This window comes from Nuphar pumila, chromosome 1 (assembly GCF_984573655.1).
Source record: "Nuphar pumila chromosome 1, dmNupPumi1.hap1.1, whole genome shotgun sequence".
Classification (NCBI taxonomy): domain Eukaryota; kingdom Viridiplantae; phylum Streptophyta; class Magnoliopsida; order Nymphaeales; family Nymphaeaceae; genus Nuphar; species Nuphar pumila.
In genome coordinates, this window is record NC_143249.1 from 119,701,512 (window position 1) to 119,718,920 (window position 17,409).

Sequence of the window (17,409 nt, forward strand, 5' to 3'; positions counted from 1 at the left end):
ATATCGCCGTTGATGTTAAACTTATCCCTAATATTTTTTATGATGATAATTATCATCGTTCATAGTGTAACTTAAACTTGTCCCTAATTCTATTGGTGATGATAAATATCATCGCCAATAGTTAACATCAACGTCGTGGTGACGGTAATCATCATCATCCACAGTGTTTAGCCCTAATCCTATTGGTGATGGTAAATATCATCGTTGATGTTAAACTTATCACTAATCTTATTAACGATGATAATTATCGTCATTGATAGTGTAACTTTATCCTATTGATAATGATATGTATCATCGTCAATAGTGTAACATCAATGACGATAATGATTATCATTGATATAAAACTTATCTCTCTTATTAATGATGGTAATTATCATCGTTCATAGTGGATCATATTGACGATGATAATTATCGTCGTCAATAGTGTATCATCAACAATGATAAATATCATCGTTAATGTTAAGCATATCCCTATTCTTATTGATGATGATAAATATTGTCGTTGATGTTAAACTTATTGTTAATCTTATTTATGACGATAATTATTATCGTCCTTAATTTTATCAGTGACGATAAATATTATTGTAGATAGTTTATCATCAATGATGATAAATATCATCGTCTATGAAACTTATAACTATTCTTTTTGCAGGAGGTCTCCCTCCCTTTTCTTTTTGTTCTCTCCTGAAACCCCCTCCTCTGCCTTCTCCTTGCCCTCAGTCATTGCACTTGCCTCTACCCTCTCCACTCTCGGACAACTGCGTTCTCGCCCTTTGTCGTACACATGTCATTGCCGGATACTCGCCCCTACCCTTAGTTTGCAGCCATAAAGTTGAGATTTATCTGAGCCAATTTCCTTGGATACTTGGGTAACTAGCTCACCCACTTATTCCTCTATCTTTTCTTCAGATTTTGATACACAGATAGGAACATAACTTCCTCTATCTCCTTTTTTTTGTTGGTTATTGCTGAATGCAGGTTTTCCTTGATCTTTTTCAAGCTTATTTGCTTTCTGCATTTAGTTATTGTTATGATCATGCATGAAGAAAAATTAAAAATACATGCTTGCAAGAATGATTGTGTGTTATTATGGAAGGAAAATGCTCGAAGTGCCAAACTTCAAGATGGTACTATGAAGAATGTTGTGATGGTAAACATAAAAGTTTACCTTAAAAGGTTTTGTGATACTTTTCGATTAAGCTCAGGTTGAGACCGTTGTTTATGTCAAAAGATACTACAAAGGCAATGAGGTGGCATAATGGTATCACTTGCTCATTCTATTGAGGCAGAATCTTCATTCTTAAGAGTGCTTGAAGGTGACTTATGTGCATTTCTCTGTAGAGAGATGATGATAGCTTAGTTAAAGTAGCAATGTATTTTTATATTTGTGGGGTATTGCTCTTATACCGAGTACTTTGCTTCTATTACCAATTAGATAGCGTTTTTTTTGTTGCATAGGTATGCATGTTTGACACCTATTGTATCGAGTGCATTCTTTAAATCGTCATAGTTTGCTAACTCTATATTATTGCCAACAAAAAATGACTAGTACCTTCTTATCTCAAAATTTGCTCCTTATTTCTTGCTTCTAGAGTTTGTGTCTTGAAAATGACCAGTACCTTGTCATCTCAAAATTTGCTTCTTATTTCTTGCTTCTAGAGTTTGCTTCACCATCGATATTAAATATACTCCATAATATTTATCGTCAAATTTAATTGCTATATCCGACGATAATTATAGTTAGCCATTTAAACATATATGATTTTTGATATATATACAAACGATTATTATTGTCGACTTTTAATGTATATTGACAATATTTATCACCGACATTGAACAATAAAAGGAAACAATATTTATCGTCGCTTTTAAGTATCATAGTCGACGATATGTATCGTCGGTTTAAAATAATATAAGAGATGATATTTATCATCGGATTTAATTAGTATAGTCGACAATAATTACCGTCGCCTTTAATTTATATTATCAATGATATTTTAGAGCCGATCATTTTATACTGATGATATCAAATCATCAAATTTATTTTTATTAAAATGACAATATCATCGAAAAGAGTAATAAAATTGACCATAAAAAGCCAATGTTTGTGGCGACGATATTTATCATCGTTTATATTATTGGCCACCATAAATCATATATTGTCGGCGATAAATATTGTCGGTAATGTCATGTTTTCTTATAATACGTGTTTCTTTTCTTGTTTAGATTGAAGGTTGTCCTATTTCGAAGAAAGAAGTTGATGCTTGCCTCTCTGTCTAAGACATTGATAGCCAAACTTCGCTTCCCTCTACGCTTGTGCATCACACCAATGAAGATGCGTTTGAAAAGACCTTTTTTGACAATCTTTTTTATTCTAACCTGGCTTCTCCTAAGAAGCAAGAGATTGACTAAGGTTGGTAGCGGAGACCCTTTGCATGATCTTGGTCCACTGCCTTCAAACATGGTCTTTAGACCATCGATCAAGGAGACTCACCGTATATTTACAGAGACGCTTTGAGATGCCCAAATTAGTTGCATAGGTGTTTCTCTCGTGCCCTCTTTCAAGTTAGTACTAGAGAGCACTAAAAAGGTGTGCAGGGGAAAAAAATAAAATAGAGATACTCAGAACTCCAATTAATATACTTGAGGTGTTCAAGTAGAAAGATCAAAGAAGTATATGATTGTTAGCTTCATCTTGTTGGCCATTTACTGATGGGATGTGTCGGAATCTTCTAATGTAATCACCATCCCTTCCCCAGTGATATTTCATGACTTAGAATCTTTGATGTAATTCTTTTCATAATCATATTTTTCTTTAAATATATATATATATATATATATATTAATTCAAATGTTAAGTGTGAACTACCATCCAAAATATGAGCATGTGAAAAGCTGGCTAGGTTTCCAAATGGACTGCACGTCCATCTTGGCCAAAGGCATGGTCAAATTGTTTCAAATACTACTTTGTTTTTACTTTGAAAACTCGAATTGTTCTAAACTTTTGACTGGTGTTGACTCCAAAATATTACGCTTGTTCGAGAGCCAACGCCAATTCAATCAAATGCCAAAACCGCCTGAAATTTAGAAAGAGCTCCCAAACAGTTTCTGGGGTTGGCAACTCTGTAAATTCTAAAACTTTGTATTAGCAATACATGGAAACCCACGGAGGTTTATGCTGTCAGGATAGCGACTATAAGTACATCTGGCAGAGCCAAGTGGCATTTCACAAATCATACCCAGATCCTTATACCAATCCGATCCTATAGGTCCAACCCAAATTCTTAATTGGACTTGCTTCTTTATTACCCAACACAAATCCTTTCAGATGATCAACTACTGCTGGGATTGGATCACAATTAGGCTCGTGACTCTAACGGGCTAGGTATGAGCCACGTGCTGACCCGAACTGGGCCTAAGCCTAGGCTAATTAATTGATAGGTTGGGGTTAACCCTAAACAATGTGGGAAATTAGGCAGCAAATAAATGTGGTCCATTTAGAGTGATAAATGGGATGTTGATGTTGCAATGAATGCGCCTCCAACTTGTCCACTGGTGATTTAAATTTTGAAGGATGATGAATGCTCCATGCCTAGCATTAATTCTATGCATGTGGAAATGGAAAAGATGAAAGGAAGAATAAGTGATCTTACACCAGCTATGCAAATATACAAACCTTATAATTCAACCTTTGGATCAGAGACAATACAACAAGATGTATATCAGCCATTCTTCCCTTCTCACGCAGATAGGTTAAACATACATAACTAGTGGGAGTTAGAAGATTATTGTCCATGACAAAGAGCACCTCCCAAGTGTAGGTCTGGGAAACTAGATATTGAGCCGCTCATGGCTTGGCTCTTATTCAGCGTATAAAGAGCTCATTCGATAGGCTCGACTAGTGGGACACATAAAACAAGTGTTTGGCTTGTCTTGGATCATATATGTAGGTTCTTTTAACTGGTAATAAATACATTTTAAGTGTTTGAAGTTTAGAGTTTTTTTATTTTTTTGATGAATACAAGCAATAAGTTTACATTGAGAAATCACTCTCCGGCTCCGGATCAGAGACTTAGCCACGCTGGCTTTGCCTGTCATGCTTAGGGTCACTGTCCTGGCAGCGTAAAACTCTGTGGGCTTACCCCTTGCCCTCAGAAAGTCGCCACGCTTCAGCTTGTGCAGGGGTTGATGCCCATGAGATCTGAACCTAGACCACCTTCCTAGTGGCCTAGGTCCCATCCCACTACGCCAAACCCTTTTGGGGCATAAAATCTTATTACTTGGAATTGATATAATGTATTTGCTTTTGTAAATGAGTCAGCTTGTCTATAGCTCAGTACATTTAGAGTCTAAATTCTATTTATTTATTTTGTTTTGTAAACAAGCCAGCTTGAACTCAGCTCATTTAACTCAGACATGCTATGAGCTCAAGATGGGCTCAGCTCCCCACAAATACAAGCCACACTTGAACACCCTGTCTGGTTCGCCGGGCTCATTTACTAGCCTACTCAAGTGTCAATGCAATCAAACCCCATTAATTAGGTACTAGAGTCCATGTACCAATGAACATATGCACTGATCTGATACTACCAACTTGTTATGCCAACTTGTTATACCTAACGAGTTGGTTTAGGCTTCATCTCTTGGTGAGATTCTCTGTATTTTTATTTTTTCAAAACGAAGGGGTACCATCCAATTAATTGCATGCATGCACTTTGGAATGCGTGGCAATTCTTTGGAACATCCAAGCATATGCGGAGCAAGTTATATGTTACCCCCCCCCCCGAACAGGGCTACCCAGACCGGCTAGTATCCCCATGTGTGTCCGCATCACATAGCATCGTAATTTGGTGTCGTCACAAAGACTTAAGTACCCTTTACCGCCATTCTCTTTTTCTTCCTGGAACGGACATAAATGCCCTCCATCTAGAAAATGAAAACGGCGGTTCGTGAAAAGGACAAAACTGCCTTCCATCGTGATCGCGCCAAAATTTTCAGCAAAGTTTGCGTATGTAGCAAGCTTTATGTTGTAGGATTTCAATAGTTCAAAACAATTCATTTTCGCCCTAAGCAGAAAAGTCTATCGAAGCATACTTTGCCTTCATCTGTTGTCGCTGGATCATCCGTTTCCTTCATATGTTGCCTTCTTCTGTTGCCGTCGGAGCATCCTTTCCTTTGCTCTGCTACCGCCAGAGCATCTGTTTCTATCTTATGCGCAGTCGCAGCATCGTTACCACCATCTGTTTTGTATACGTTCTGACTGTTTCTTACTCTACAGTTGGACTACCCAAAATCTTATCATTTCGGTGAGTTTCGTGTAAGGTTTCGTTATGCAATTTGAAGATTGCGATTTATATAACGATTTGTAAGTTTGAATCTGCGATGATTTATACATTCAAAGAAATAGGGATGTGTGTTTATTAAGATACCTCAATTTGTACATAAGTTTGCTAAATCTTACAACGTTGAGTACTTATGAAGCCAAATATTGCGACGATTTGTAATCATGATGATCGTTTAACAAATGGGATAATTTGTATTATTAATGTGTTGTGCAGGTTAGTAATGTCTGCAGCTCATCAGAGAATAAATACCCCGTCGTTCTATGGGTTGTGTATTAGAGAAGTGATCCGCCAGTCCCATCTATCTCAGTTTTTAAAGATACAAAAATATACTTAAGATTGAGAATGATAAAGACAGGGAAAAAGCGTTGGAATTGTATTATGCGGAGGATTATCCATCAGATATTGAGGCTGCGGACCAAAGGAAGAATGCTGAAGAACTAAAGATGCAGAAGAAGGATGACCAAGAGAAGGCAAATCAAAGAAATAAGGAGGAGAATGAAAAGAAAAGGCAAAGGAAGAAGGCAGAGGAGAGGGAAAGACAAAAAAAGAATGAGAAAGAGAGGGAAAGGCAATTGAACAATCTAAAGGAGGATGCTAAGACGGAAGCGCGAAAGCTGTTGTTGGAGCATATAGCAATGCGAAAGAGGGTAAAGCTACTGAAGGAGGCGGAGGAGAGGCGAAGGCAATTGAATAAGGAGGAGGAAGAGAAGGAACGAAATAAGCTTCAGGATGAGGAAGAAAAGGAAAGGTGAAGGAGGGAGGAGTTTGAGGAAGAGAAGGAAAGGCAAAGGAAGGAGAAGGAGTTTGAGGAAGAAAAGGAAAGGCAAAGGAAGGAGAAGGAGGATGAGGAAAAGAAGGAAAGAGAAATGAAGGAGAAGGAGGAGGAGGAAGAAAAGGAAAGAGAAAGGAAGAAGCCGGAGGAGGAAGTGGAGGAAAGAAGGAAACAACATGAGAAAGAGAAAGAAAGGCGGCAGAAGGAGAAGGAGGACGAGGAAAATAAGGAAAGAGAAAGGAAGGAGAAGGTGGAGGAGGAAGAGAAGGAAAGGGAAAGGAAGGAACAAATTGAAAATCAGATGATACCGATGATGGAGCTAGGGACGGTAGAAGTGGAAAAACAGTGGGAGGCAGTGGACCAACCAGAAAGGCCTAGGTTGGAGGGATTGGTTGAACAGGAGAAAAGTGCGACCAAGGTAAATAAATTTGTCCTGTCTGTGAAGATTTAATACTATGTTTAGCGATTTTTGTATAGTGATTACTGTGTTAGGTATTAATATGTATAGCGATTACTGTGATAGTGTGTGTCAACCAATATTATTTATAGTAATTAGCAGAATATTATTTATAAGTACAAATGGTACTAATTTACAATTAGTACGAATGCTATGTTATTGTGTGTTACAGGGAGGTCAGAAGAGAAGTAGAGCACCAGGTGAAAAGCTTGGATGTCAGTGTCAGTGGCATGTAGTTCTGTCGTTGTATGGTTAGCTGAGTGCATATCAGAATGACCGATTACGAAATATGCACTTTGGTGGCCTTTTGGACCAGCAATATTTTGAAACTTGCTTGAAGACCATGACCCACCTGGTAAATAAGTGGAATGATAAGACGAACACATTCCAGTTTGATTATTTTGAGATCACCATGACCCTAGAAGATGTGGCGTGGATAACTGGCCTTAATTGCGTTGGCAGTGTTGTCCTATTACGGGATTCAAACTATAATGCAAGGGAAAAATGCATGGCCCTTCTAGAAATGTCGATGAACGAATAGAGTTAATGTATTTCTGGTGGAATCAATTTCACATCAATGAAGGTCTCATCTTTTCATAATAAATGGAAATGACGTTCTGCTACTTGTGCATCTGAAATAGCTGACCAAGAGTTGCGCTTCTTCCTTTATTTTTTTGGTCTTACTTTATTTTTCGATTGTTCTGGTTCGAGAATAAGTTACATGTGGTTGCAGTACCTGGAAGACTTAGACGCAGTCGACAACTATGCATTGAGTGCCACTATGCTCGCACACTTGTATAGTCAACTCTACCATGCGAGTAAGGGTACGAAAATAGTCGGGGGATTTTTGTCGTTTGTTCAGGTATTTGTTTATTACATACTTAATACTTGTAGACTAAGCTCATTGAAGGTTGTAGTGTTACTAATATATTATTTTTGTTAGGGTTGGGTGTGGGAACATATTATCCCATTGCGTCCACATTGTGGCCCTGCGATTTATGGTTTTCCAAAGACCGGTCGCTAGACTAGAATAAACATCACAGTTCATAATGCTAAGTCCATTTTAGATGGGCTGCAACTAAATGAGGTAAATGTTCTAAAACTGTTTACAATCGGTTCAGCATTTATCATTCAGTATTATAAACCGTTGAAATGTTTAGCATTCTTAAGTAATCATCGCTGCAGGATTTTGTCTTCCTTAGTACATATCGTTGTCGCCATATCATTCTTAAGTAAATTGTAATATATTTGTCACTCGTTATTAAAAAGAATTACCAATGTACAGGTTTTGTGGAGACCGTACGGAGATGGAGAGGACGATGACCAAGACGTTGTTGCCAAGGCTGCTAGATTGTTTGACCGTGATTTGTGACTGTTTTGCAATTATGAAGCCGAGTTGCAGCATGGTTGTCGAGTTCTCCTACAATCTGGCTTGGGGCAGTCTATCCCAAATAAGCCTTTGGAAGTGAGAAGGAAGATGAATAGTGGTGGGGGCAGGAACGTGAATTGGTACGAACGCTACAGGGATGAATTATTAATTTGGAACACAGGTGGTGTCCATGCCGTAGCGTATGATTATAAAGGACGACAATTTGATCTCTTTTATTTCCAAAGGTATTGGGAACCTATGCGGCGAAATCTAGAGATTGAGAAAATTGGGAACCCATGCCTCTCAACTGCCCCCTTTCATGTGGCATCCCAGCATCTACAACCCGTCCGCCGTCCCCCTCCGGCTACAACAACGATTTCCTCAGTAACAAATCGCGATGAAGAGCAAACACATGTTACAAAAGAGAACGTTGTCTCCGCCGCAAGGTTCGAACTGATGGAGAGGGAGCATAAGAAATTAAGGACGGATATAAGTAATATGGGGAGACAATTAAACTCAGTGGTAGAGATGATGACTAGTTTTTTTAATCAGATGGACGCAACCAAGAGGCCACCGAGGATAGACAGTCCACCAAGAAAAAGAAAGAGACGAGTTCTCTATCATATTTCATTTGATTCGTCAAGTGCCACGGAATAAACCCTAGCTATTCTTTTTTATCACGATAGTTATTTGTTGTAATTCTATAAGTAATTGTCGTAACGTGACATTCTTTTATTGTTTAATTCTTTTTTATTACATCTAACAAACATGTTTCGTCTATGGATCTCGTAAATAAATAAACTTTAATCAAAAATAGATGTTTGTTGTTCAGAAATCATGGCATTGCCTAACCTCCTTGATTGAATGAAAATCGCAATATAACTCGTAATATAACTCATCATTTTTTAATGAAAATAGCAATAGATGTCTGATTGGCATGAGTAATATTGTTCACAAATCGCAATATAACTCATCATTTTTTAATGAAAATCGCAGAAAACATGTGATTTATGCGGTCAACAAGGTCCCGTAATCGACGTTAGGAAATGATTAAGGTCAGCATCGATATAATAGATCATTTTTGTTCAGCAATCATTGTATTTGTCTTTGTCTTGATAGAAAATCGCAAATAGGATTTGCGATGTATGTTCTGACGTCGTAAATGATAACAGTCAACAGCGATAAGAAAAGTTTGATGCTCAGAAATCGCTATTGATGATCATCAGTAAATTCAAATCGCGCAATAGGTTGACGGCCAAAAGCGGTAAGATATGGTTCCTGCTTAGAAATCGTTCATTTGCAGGGACACCTTAAATGCAAACTACGAAATAGGATTGCAATTCAGGAGGTCAACAACGCCTTATAATATTCGGCTTTCGTAAATGAAATCATCGATAAGAAGATTTTGATGATCGCAAATGGCAGTATTGCTCAACAACGTGCACAAAGCAGTAATCGAGGTCATAAGGCATTCTCATCCAATCGTCGTACTACTGACACGCCTCGCATGTTCTAGAGTACACTAAGTGGAAAGGGATATAGGTCATCAATAGGCTGGCCATGTAGGAAATGGAACGTTTGTTGTTTAGAAATCGCAATTTTCCTCGTCGCCAATGAATAAAAATCGCAAAACTCATACGCGATTAATGGAGCCAAAAATGGTTATTATAGCTCAACCTCCTTGAATGTGACGTATATTGTCAACAATCGTTGTATATGTTAATTTCAATTATATGCAATTAACAAAGGTTACTAATGTTTGGTGGTGTAATAGGTTAGTGATTCATGCAACCGCCAATGGCTTGTAATAATCGCCCTTTGTAAACGGTGTAAGTCAACATCGATTTGCGATGTATGCGGACAACAAGACGGAACAATTTTGTCGGTGTTAAATGATAATAGTCTAAAGCGATAATGAACGTTTGTTGTTAAAAAAGTGATAAGGAACGTATGTGTCATGAATATATCGATGTATCCACATATGATAATCAATACAATAATCATCAAAGATTATACATACCTAGACAACGGGTTTGGTCGGGTCGGGTCAATCTCCCACCCAACTATTATTATAATATGCAGTCGAAACAATATTTTTTTATTTATTTAAAACGCAATCAATTAATTTGTGCGCGGTTTTTAAAAAAGGACGGTATGTGAAACAACGTTTCCTTTATATTTGACTGACACGTCAATTTCGTAGCTGCGTTGCAAAGGGGTCATCGATATCTTCGTCCAGGCATGACGCCAAAGAAGAGGACGATGGGAGAAATACGACCAGGCATGGTGCCGAAGAAGAAGACAACAGATAGACAGTCAGCGTCGACGAAGAAGAAGACAACCACATCTACAGGACCAGCACTAGCACTTAAGGCGTATATTTTTTGAACCTCGTGACCGGTTTAGGCAACATTTGTCTTTTTATGTTGTATATTTGATTTGTGTTATTTACTATAGAAAATAATTACAATGTTGAATTCTGAATATTATGCTCATGGTGTACTCAGTGCAACATCCACAAATAAGGGTGGGCGACAACGCCCTAAAGAGTTCGAAGAGAACATCAATCAGATGCAAGATGAATTTGCAGACGGGAACACTATCAGTAATTTTGTACGTATGTAACCACTATCATTTTTTAGGTCATCGGTTTGTATGTTTTAAAGTTCATAAATTTTTGCAACCAGACAATGTGTGATTTCATCAATTATATTCAAAGCAACGCAACAAGCAATATTGTACGCATCATCACCCCTTATTTCATGGTATGCCTGTTCTGCTATTGTTTTCTTTGCTTTTATGACTTACTCACGTTTCTTGGTGGTTAAACCTAAATATTTCGTGCAACAGACGTACGTCCGGCGAAAGCCATACAACAGTGGATTCGTAGATGCACTACCTTGTTGGAATACCGATGATCACTGCGTAGACTTTTCGAATTTTGAAAAGGTAAGTGAACAAACATCTTCTTCAAGGTTTAGTCCTAACATCCTCATCACGATATCTCTATGGATTCATAAAATATTGTATCGATTCACAGACTTTACTTCCTACACTCTAGCAAAATCTCGAACATTGGGTCTTATATGAGATGAATTTATGGGAAAAACAACTATGGTGCTACAACTCATTGAACTGTCACAGTGGTGTAGAACGTGACGCTATGCATTTGGTAAGCTTCTGTCCATAGGTGAATCGTATCTTTTTACGGTGGACCAGATTTTACTATATTCTCCATTTATCACAGGCGGGATTCATAAACGATGTTTTGGGTGTCGACATTACCGAGTGGATGTTGCTCTGTGCTGACGATGCTCCTTTACAAAGTAATGGGTTCGATTATGGCATATTCGTAATGAAGCATATTGAAGCAATATACAATGGAGAAGAACCTTGTTTCGATGCTGTATGAACTTTGTATCCGCTGTTATTGGAGAATCCTTTTATATATTGGTTTCACATTACATATTTTGTTGCAGGAAGATATACCAGAATTACGCAATGAACTATGCCGAAATTTGATTGAGTTTAAAAAGTCGGCTGACATAAATAATCAGCCAACAAGACTACTTACAAAGGAAACGAACGGCACGATCCAAAAAAGTTTAAAAGGATGTAAATAGATTTCTAACATATTTTGGAGACTGTCTACACCAATTTTCGTAGGCAAATTTTGTAAGAATACAAATTTTGTAAATTTGTCTCGATTGAAATATAATTTGAACTTTACTAAACACACTTGTAAATCGTTGTACTGCTTCATCTACTAAAATTAAATCGTAATGAAAAATAGTTTTATGTTGTATGCGGTGAACCAATGCTAGTAATGTTGCTCTTCAGTAATTAAAAAAATTGCACAACGAAAGATATTTTGTTGATGTTCTGAAATCTTTGTATAACTCACACTCTGTGAATGAAAATCGTGGAAATAGATTTCTGCTTTATGTGGTCCACAAAGGCATGTAATGTTCGCCCTTAACAAATGACGAAGTAATTATCGATAAGAAAGCTTTGTTCCTCAGAAATCGTTGTATTGCTGAACTTACGAGAATGAAAATCGTAATATATATGCCCCATCGTGAATGAAAATAGTGCATAGCTAGAAGAGATGCTTGATGCTTAGAAATCGTTCTATTGCTCAATCTCATTGAATTAAAATCACAAATGGCGAACCAGTCTGAATAATGTCTCATTTTTTGTGATGGGTTTAGTTGGGAGAGTGACTCGGGCCAACCCATTATCGAGGTGTAAATTCATAATCTACACCTAAGGCGATTTGTTGGGACGAGGGTGAACAAAGTTGTGGATTTTTATAAGACCAAAAAAGATTTCTATAATCAAACCCACACGATACGTGCTACAGTGATTTTAACTACTATGTTCAATCGCATTGATTAGTTTTTTATACAGCTATATGAAATGACATTGTTTAATTTCATTAACGCGAAGTGTATTTTATTTGAGATTTGCTCGCTGTTTTTGAAAATTATTGTATTTATTTGAAAACTGGCGGAGGGTGATAAGACGTTTCATTTATATATGAATGACACATCACACAGGTTAAAGATGTGTTTCACTTTGCTTTGTGAATAAGGAACCGACAAACCGATAATTTCTGCATAAACGACTTGTTTGTGAATCGAGTGTATAACCAGCTTCATCGCAATTGAGGTATTCGTCTAGACTTATTTTAGATGTCCGCAAACTCATAATTAAAGGAAACGTTGTTTCACAGTCCAAAATTTTTCAAATTATTACACAAGATTTCATGGTAGTAGCAGTCAAAATAACGTTAGACCATGATTTCTGAACAGCAAACCTGTCTTATCGTTGTGTACTATTTCTAATTATGAATGCTACATTAATGGCGCTTGTTGACCGCATTCATCTCGAATCTCTTTTGCGATTTTCATTCATGGAGTGTGAGCAATAAAGCGATGTGTAAACATCAAGCATTTTCTATCGATGTTGACTATTATCATTTCGAACATTACAAGCCTTTGTTGATTGCATACATCGCAATCTAATTTTGCGATTGTCAATCATGCGGGTTGAGCGTATATCTTTTATCTTAAAAATTTTCATTACTTGCGCATGCTGACCGTATAAATCGCATATTTTCCTTGCGATTTGTATTCAATGATGATGAAGAATATTGCGATTTCTGAACAACAAACGTTCTTTATCGCTGTTGAGTATTTTTATTTTAGAGCGAACATATACATGTTTTTTTAGAGCATGCATAAATCATGTTTGTTGTAAGATATGCGCTCATGATAAAGGTCAAAAGCGGTAAGATATGTTTGTTGTTAAGAAATCGCTATTTTGCTGAGACACTTTAAATGCAAACTGCGAAATAGGATTGTGATTCATGCGGTCAACAACAACTTGTAATATTCGGTCGAAATAGGATTGATTACACACAAGTTAGTTGTATTGTCTCTAAAATCTACTTGAAATAGACGAACATGAAATTACTCTAGCGTGGTAGGCACCGTTGTTCGTTGCCTTTTAGATCCTCATGGTGGCTGCATTATTTTCTCCTCCACAATAAGAAAGGCCATCAATTTTTGACAGAGTTCCTCACGGAATTCAGGTATATCAACCTATAAAAAAAAACTGTAATGTGGAACCAATAGACATGCATTTAATCCCCAATAACAGAGGCCAAGAAATGGCATACAACGTCGAAACAAGGTTATGCACCATTGTATATCGCTTCAATGTACTTCATTACAAATACGCCGCAATCAACGCCATTATTTTGTAAAGGAGCATGGTCTGTCGTGCGATAGATCCACTCGCTAATGCCGACTCCCAAAATGTCTTTGACGAAACCGATCTGAGAATAATGCGGACGAAAGTAAATTCATGACCCCAGTACATGACACGATACTTCTATAGATGGAATCTTACAAGATGGGAAATGTCAAGTCGTAAACCACTGTTAACATCCAACGAATTGTAACACCATAGTTGTTTTTCATGTAAATCCATCACGTATAAGACCCAATGCTTTTCAGATTGCCAGAGTGTAGGAATCAATATCTGCAAATGGATCGTAAAAATGTTGTTAGCATTGTTATGTTGTAACCTTGCAATCTAGGTTTGTTTACTTACTTTTTCACTTGACAAAAGGTCTCTGTAATGATTATCGTTAACCCAGTAAGGTAGGTCATCTTTAAATCCACTGGAGTATGGCAAACGACGTACGATAGTCTGTAAACCGAAACATTGTTAACAACAATGTTAAAATACGAATCAACTGGACTAAATCAATAACCAAAAAAAATATAAAATAGAACTGATATACCATGAAATAAGGGCTGACGATGCTTATAGTTTTGCTTGTTGCGTTGCTTTTAATATAACTGACGAAATCGGATATAGTCTGTTTGCAGCAAATATGATGTTGTTAACGTACGTACACATGGCTTACGTATATAGATAACTCCTACTAGTTTCATACAAACAAAATTACTGATCATGTTGCATTGTGCGAATTCATCGTGCATCCGTTTGTTGTCCTCTAGGAGTGATTGATTGAGTTTTCACCCAACTTCCTCGGTGGATGTTGTACTGAAATGAATAAGGAATTTGCAATGAACGATATTGAAATTACATTATACAATACACAACACAAATCGCAAAAACGGCATAAAAGAGATGGATTTTAATGAAAATGGAGACGATGTGTAGACAATATATGCCTGATTCGCCATCATTGGAAGTATAGTTGTCTTTGTCAGCCTCATCGACCACAATTTGCTATGTAGCTGGTTACATGTTCAAGTGATGAACTCGAGGTTTATAAATGAACCGTTGGTTTGACTGTTGCTCGTTCATGAAGTAGAAGATAATCACACCATCCAGTACTTGTGCGACTATTTATGAGCTAAAAGATCTATTGCTCAACCACCGTGATCAATGAATAATGTACGATTAATGAAAAATTTGTCAATACATCCTTTGTTGTCCGTATGAATCGCATATGTGTCCTGCGATTTACATTCAATGACGATGAGAAAAATTGTGATTTCTGAACGACAAACGTACCTTATCGCTGCTGGCTATTATCATTCAACGGAGAACATTACCATGTTTTTTTCACAGCATAAAACGCAAATATATTTTACGGTTTTTAGTATAGGAGGGAGAGAATTACAACGATTTCTGAACATCAATCATTTCTTATCGATCTTTACTTTTATCATTTCCGAACGTCGATTACATGTCTGTGTTGACCGAATAAATTGCAAATGTTTTCTGCGATGTTCATTCAGTTTAGGGTATAGGGTTTATGTTACAGGGAATCAGGTTGAGGCTTCATGTTCAATTTTTGTCTCAATTTATACTATATTATGCTATATATACATCGATTTCTGTATTAAAATCGTTACTTTGTTATAAATTTCTCATAAAATCGATGCACAGTATTTGAACAATGAATCGATGTAAATATGTATTAAGCGTATACGAATGACTGTTATAGATTTCTCATACAAATCACAGCCGAATAATTGCACAAATCACTATACAGCGAATACAAAATCGATTCACGCACCACCAAGCATGGACCATAAATCGTTACCGACAAATCAAAATCCAGCGAATACGAAAGACATCCTCGGCAAGATCAGTGGATGTTAGGAGTTCTGCTGCGGTCCAAATAAGAAAGGAAACCCAACAATTTCTCAGTAAACGAGCTCTGCTGTAAACCCTAAACTCTTAAGTTCTTAACAAATCCGACAATGTGGAAAACGGGTCATGCAAAGATGCATGACAAGTTAATTAATAGCCCAAACGAGATTCCTGTGTCCCAGTTTTCTCTTTCGAATTCAATAGAGCCTGTCATGAAACAGAAAATATAAGACACTGCCTTAAGTTTCACAACAAATGCAAACCTCATCCCAACATTGATTACACACCAAAAGACTTGTAAAACTGAAGCTATCATTGCCGGAAATCTGGTCGGGAGGAATGAAGGTTAGCACGTTGGGTATTACGTATTTAGGGTATTGTTACATGTTGGACATTACACGAGTTAGATATTGACAAGCTTCACGTAATGGGAAGCAATATAATGTCTTACATACCTGTTCATGTGAAGGGCTTTGTTGTTTTTTATTACAGGTTGGTTGTTTTTTAGACCTTTTCTTGACAACCAATTCTAGTGCACCCTTTATCCTCCGACGACTACGATCAGATGCAGGTTTTCTTTTGATACCCTTCGCTTCATGAATATGTTCATCATAATCAACAACGTTCACTACTGAATTGTTGAAGATGATGTTTAGGCTACGGCGCAACTTCTCAGGAGTGTCAAGCGAAGCATGATTTTCAATTACGTTGTTCGATCACATTATCTTTGACTGATATTCATTCACTGTAACGGACTGAAGGTTAATTAACTGCACATTTTTAAGTAACTTCCTTGACGCTTTTCTAATGCATACATAGCCTTCTTCACTTTTCGATGCCAAATCAGCAACATGCATAAATGACCTACACAGTTGTTGGTAATGGAAGGCTATATGGCATTTCTCGTCGACACCAAATTTACTCACATTGTCCATATCAAGCATTTCAATCTTTGCTTGTCTTCTCCATCTTCGCATTACATAAGACTCTGGTATTTCTTGTATCTTCTCTTGATTAAGTGTCTTTAATGCATGACAGCATAAAATACCTTTGAATTCATACATTTTGCACGAACATTCAACTCTTCCATTGTCAACATTGTACGTGACATGTGCTTCTTGCCTTTTGTGATGATTTTCGCCCTCCCATAAAATATGGTATTTGTGCATATTCTTGGTTTGCACGGGTCCTTCTATATTGCAATTCATGACATGAAACACCTCTTTCTTGATCCATTCAAATACAGTTAGTGTATACAAATCTGCAGGTCACATCAATATTTTCATGTCAAAAGTTAGAGGTCGTGTATTGAAGCATTTCACATCTTGTTCAAGCTCATTCTGTCTTAGACCGTCTACAAATAATTCATATTGTTCTATGAAGCAAAACATTGTTAAACATGAATACAGGGTTTTCTTCAGTGTGGCATGCATAGATTCAGCTCTTTGTGTGCTTATCATACCGGCACAAAAGTATTGCCTTCCATATGCCAATGCCCACTTCGCTTTTTCTGCATATAAATTTTGTAACCACTGACAATTTTCAAGGTCGTTTATCTAAATCATTTCCTCCCAATCAGACATAAAGGTGATCTCGTCTACACTCTCAAGTACACACCTAGTAAACTTTTTATCAAACCCTATCTTCTGATTAAATATGTGTCCTATGTTCTTTGCTGCATTTTGAAAGATATGCCACAAACATAGGCGATGATGTGCATCTGGCCATACATGAAGCACTGCAACCGCAATTGCGTGATCACCATATGTAAGTACAGCTTCAGGTTGCTTCTCGTTCATTGCCTGTGTAAATACTCTGAACAAGC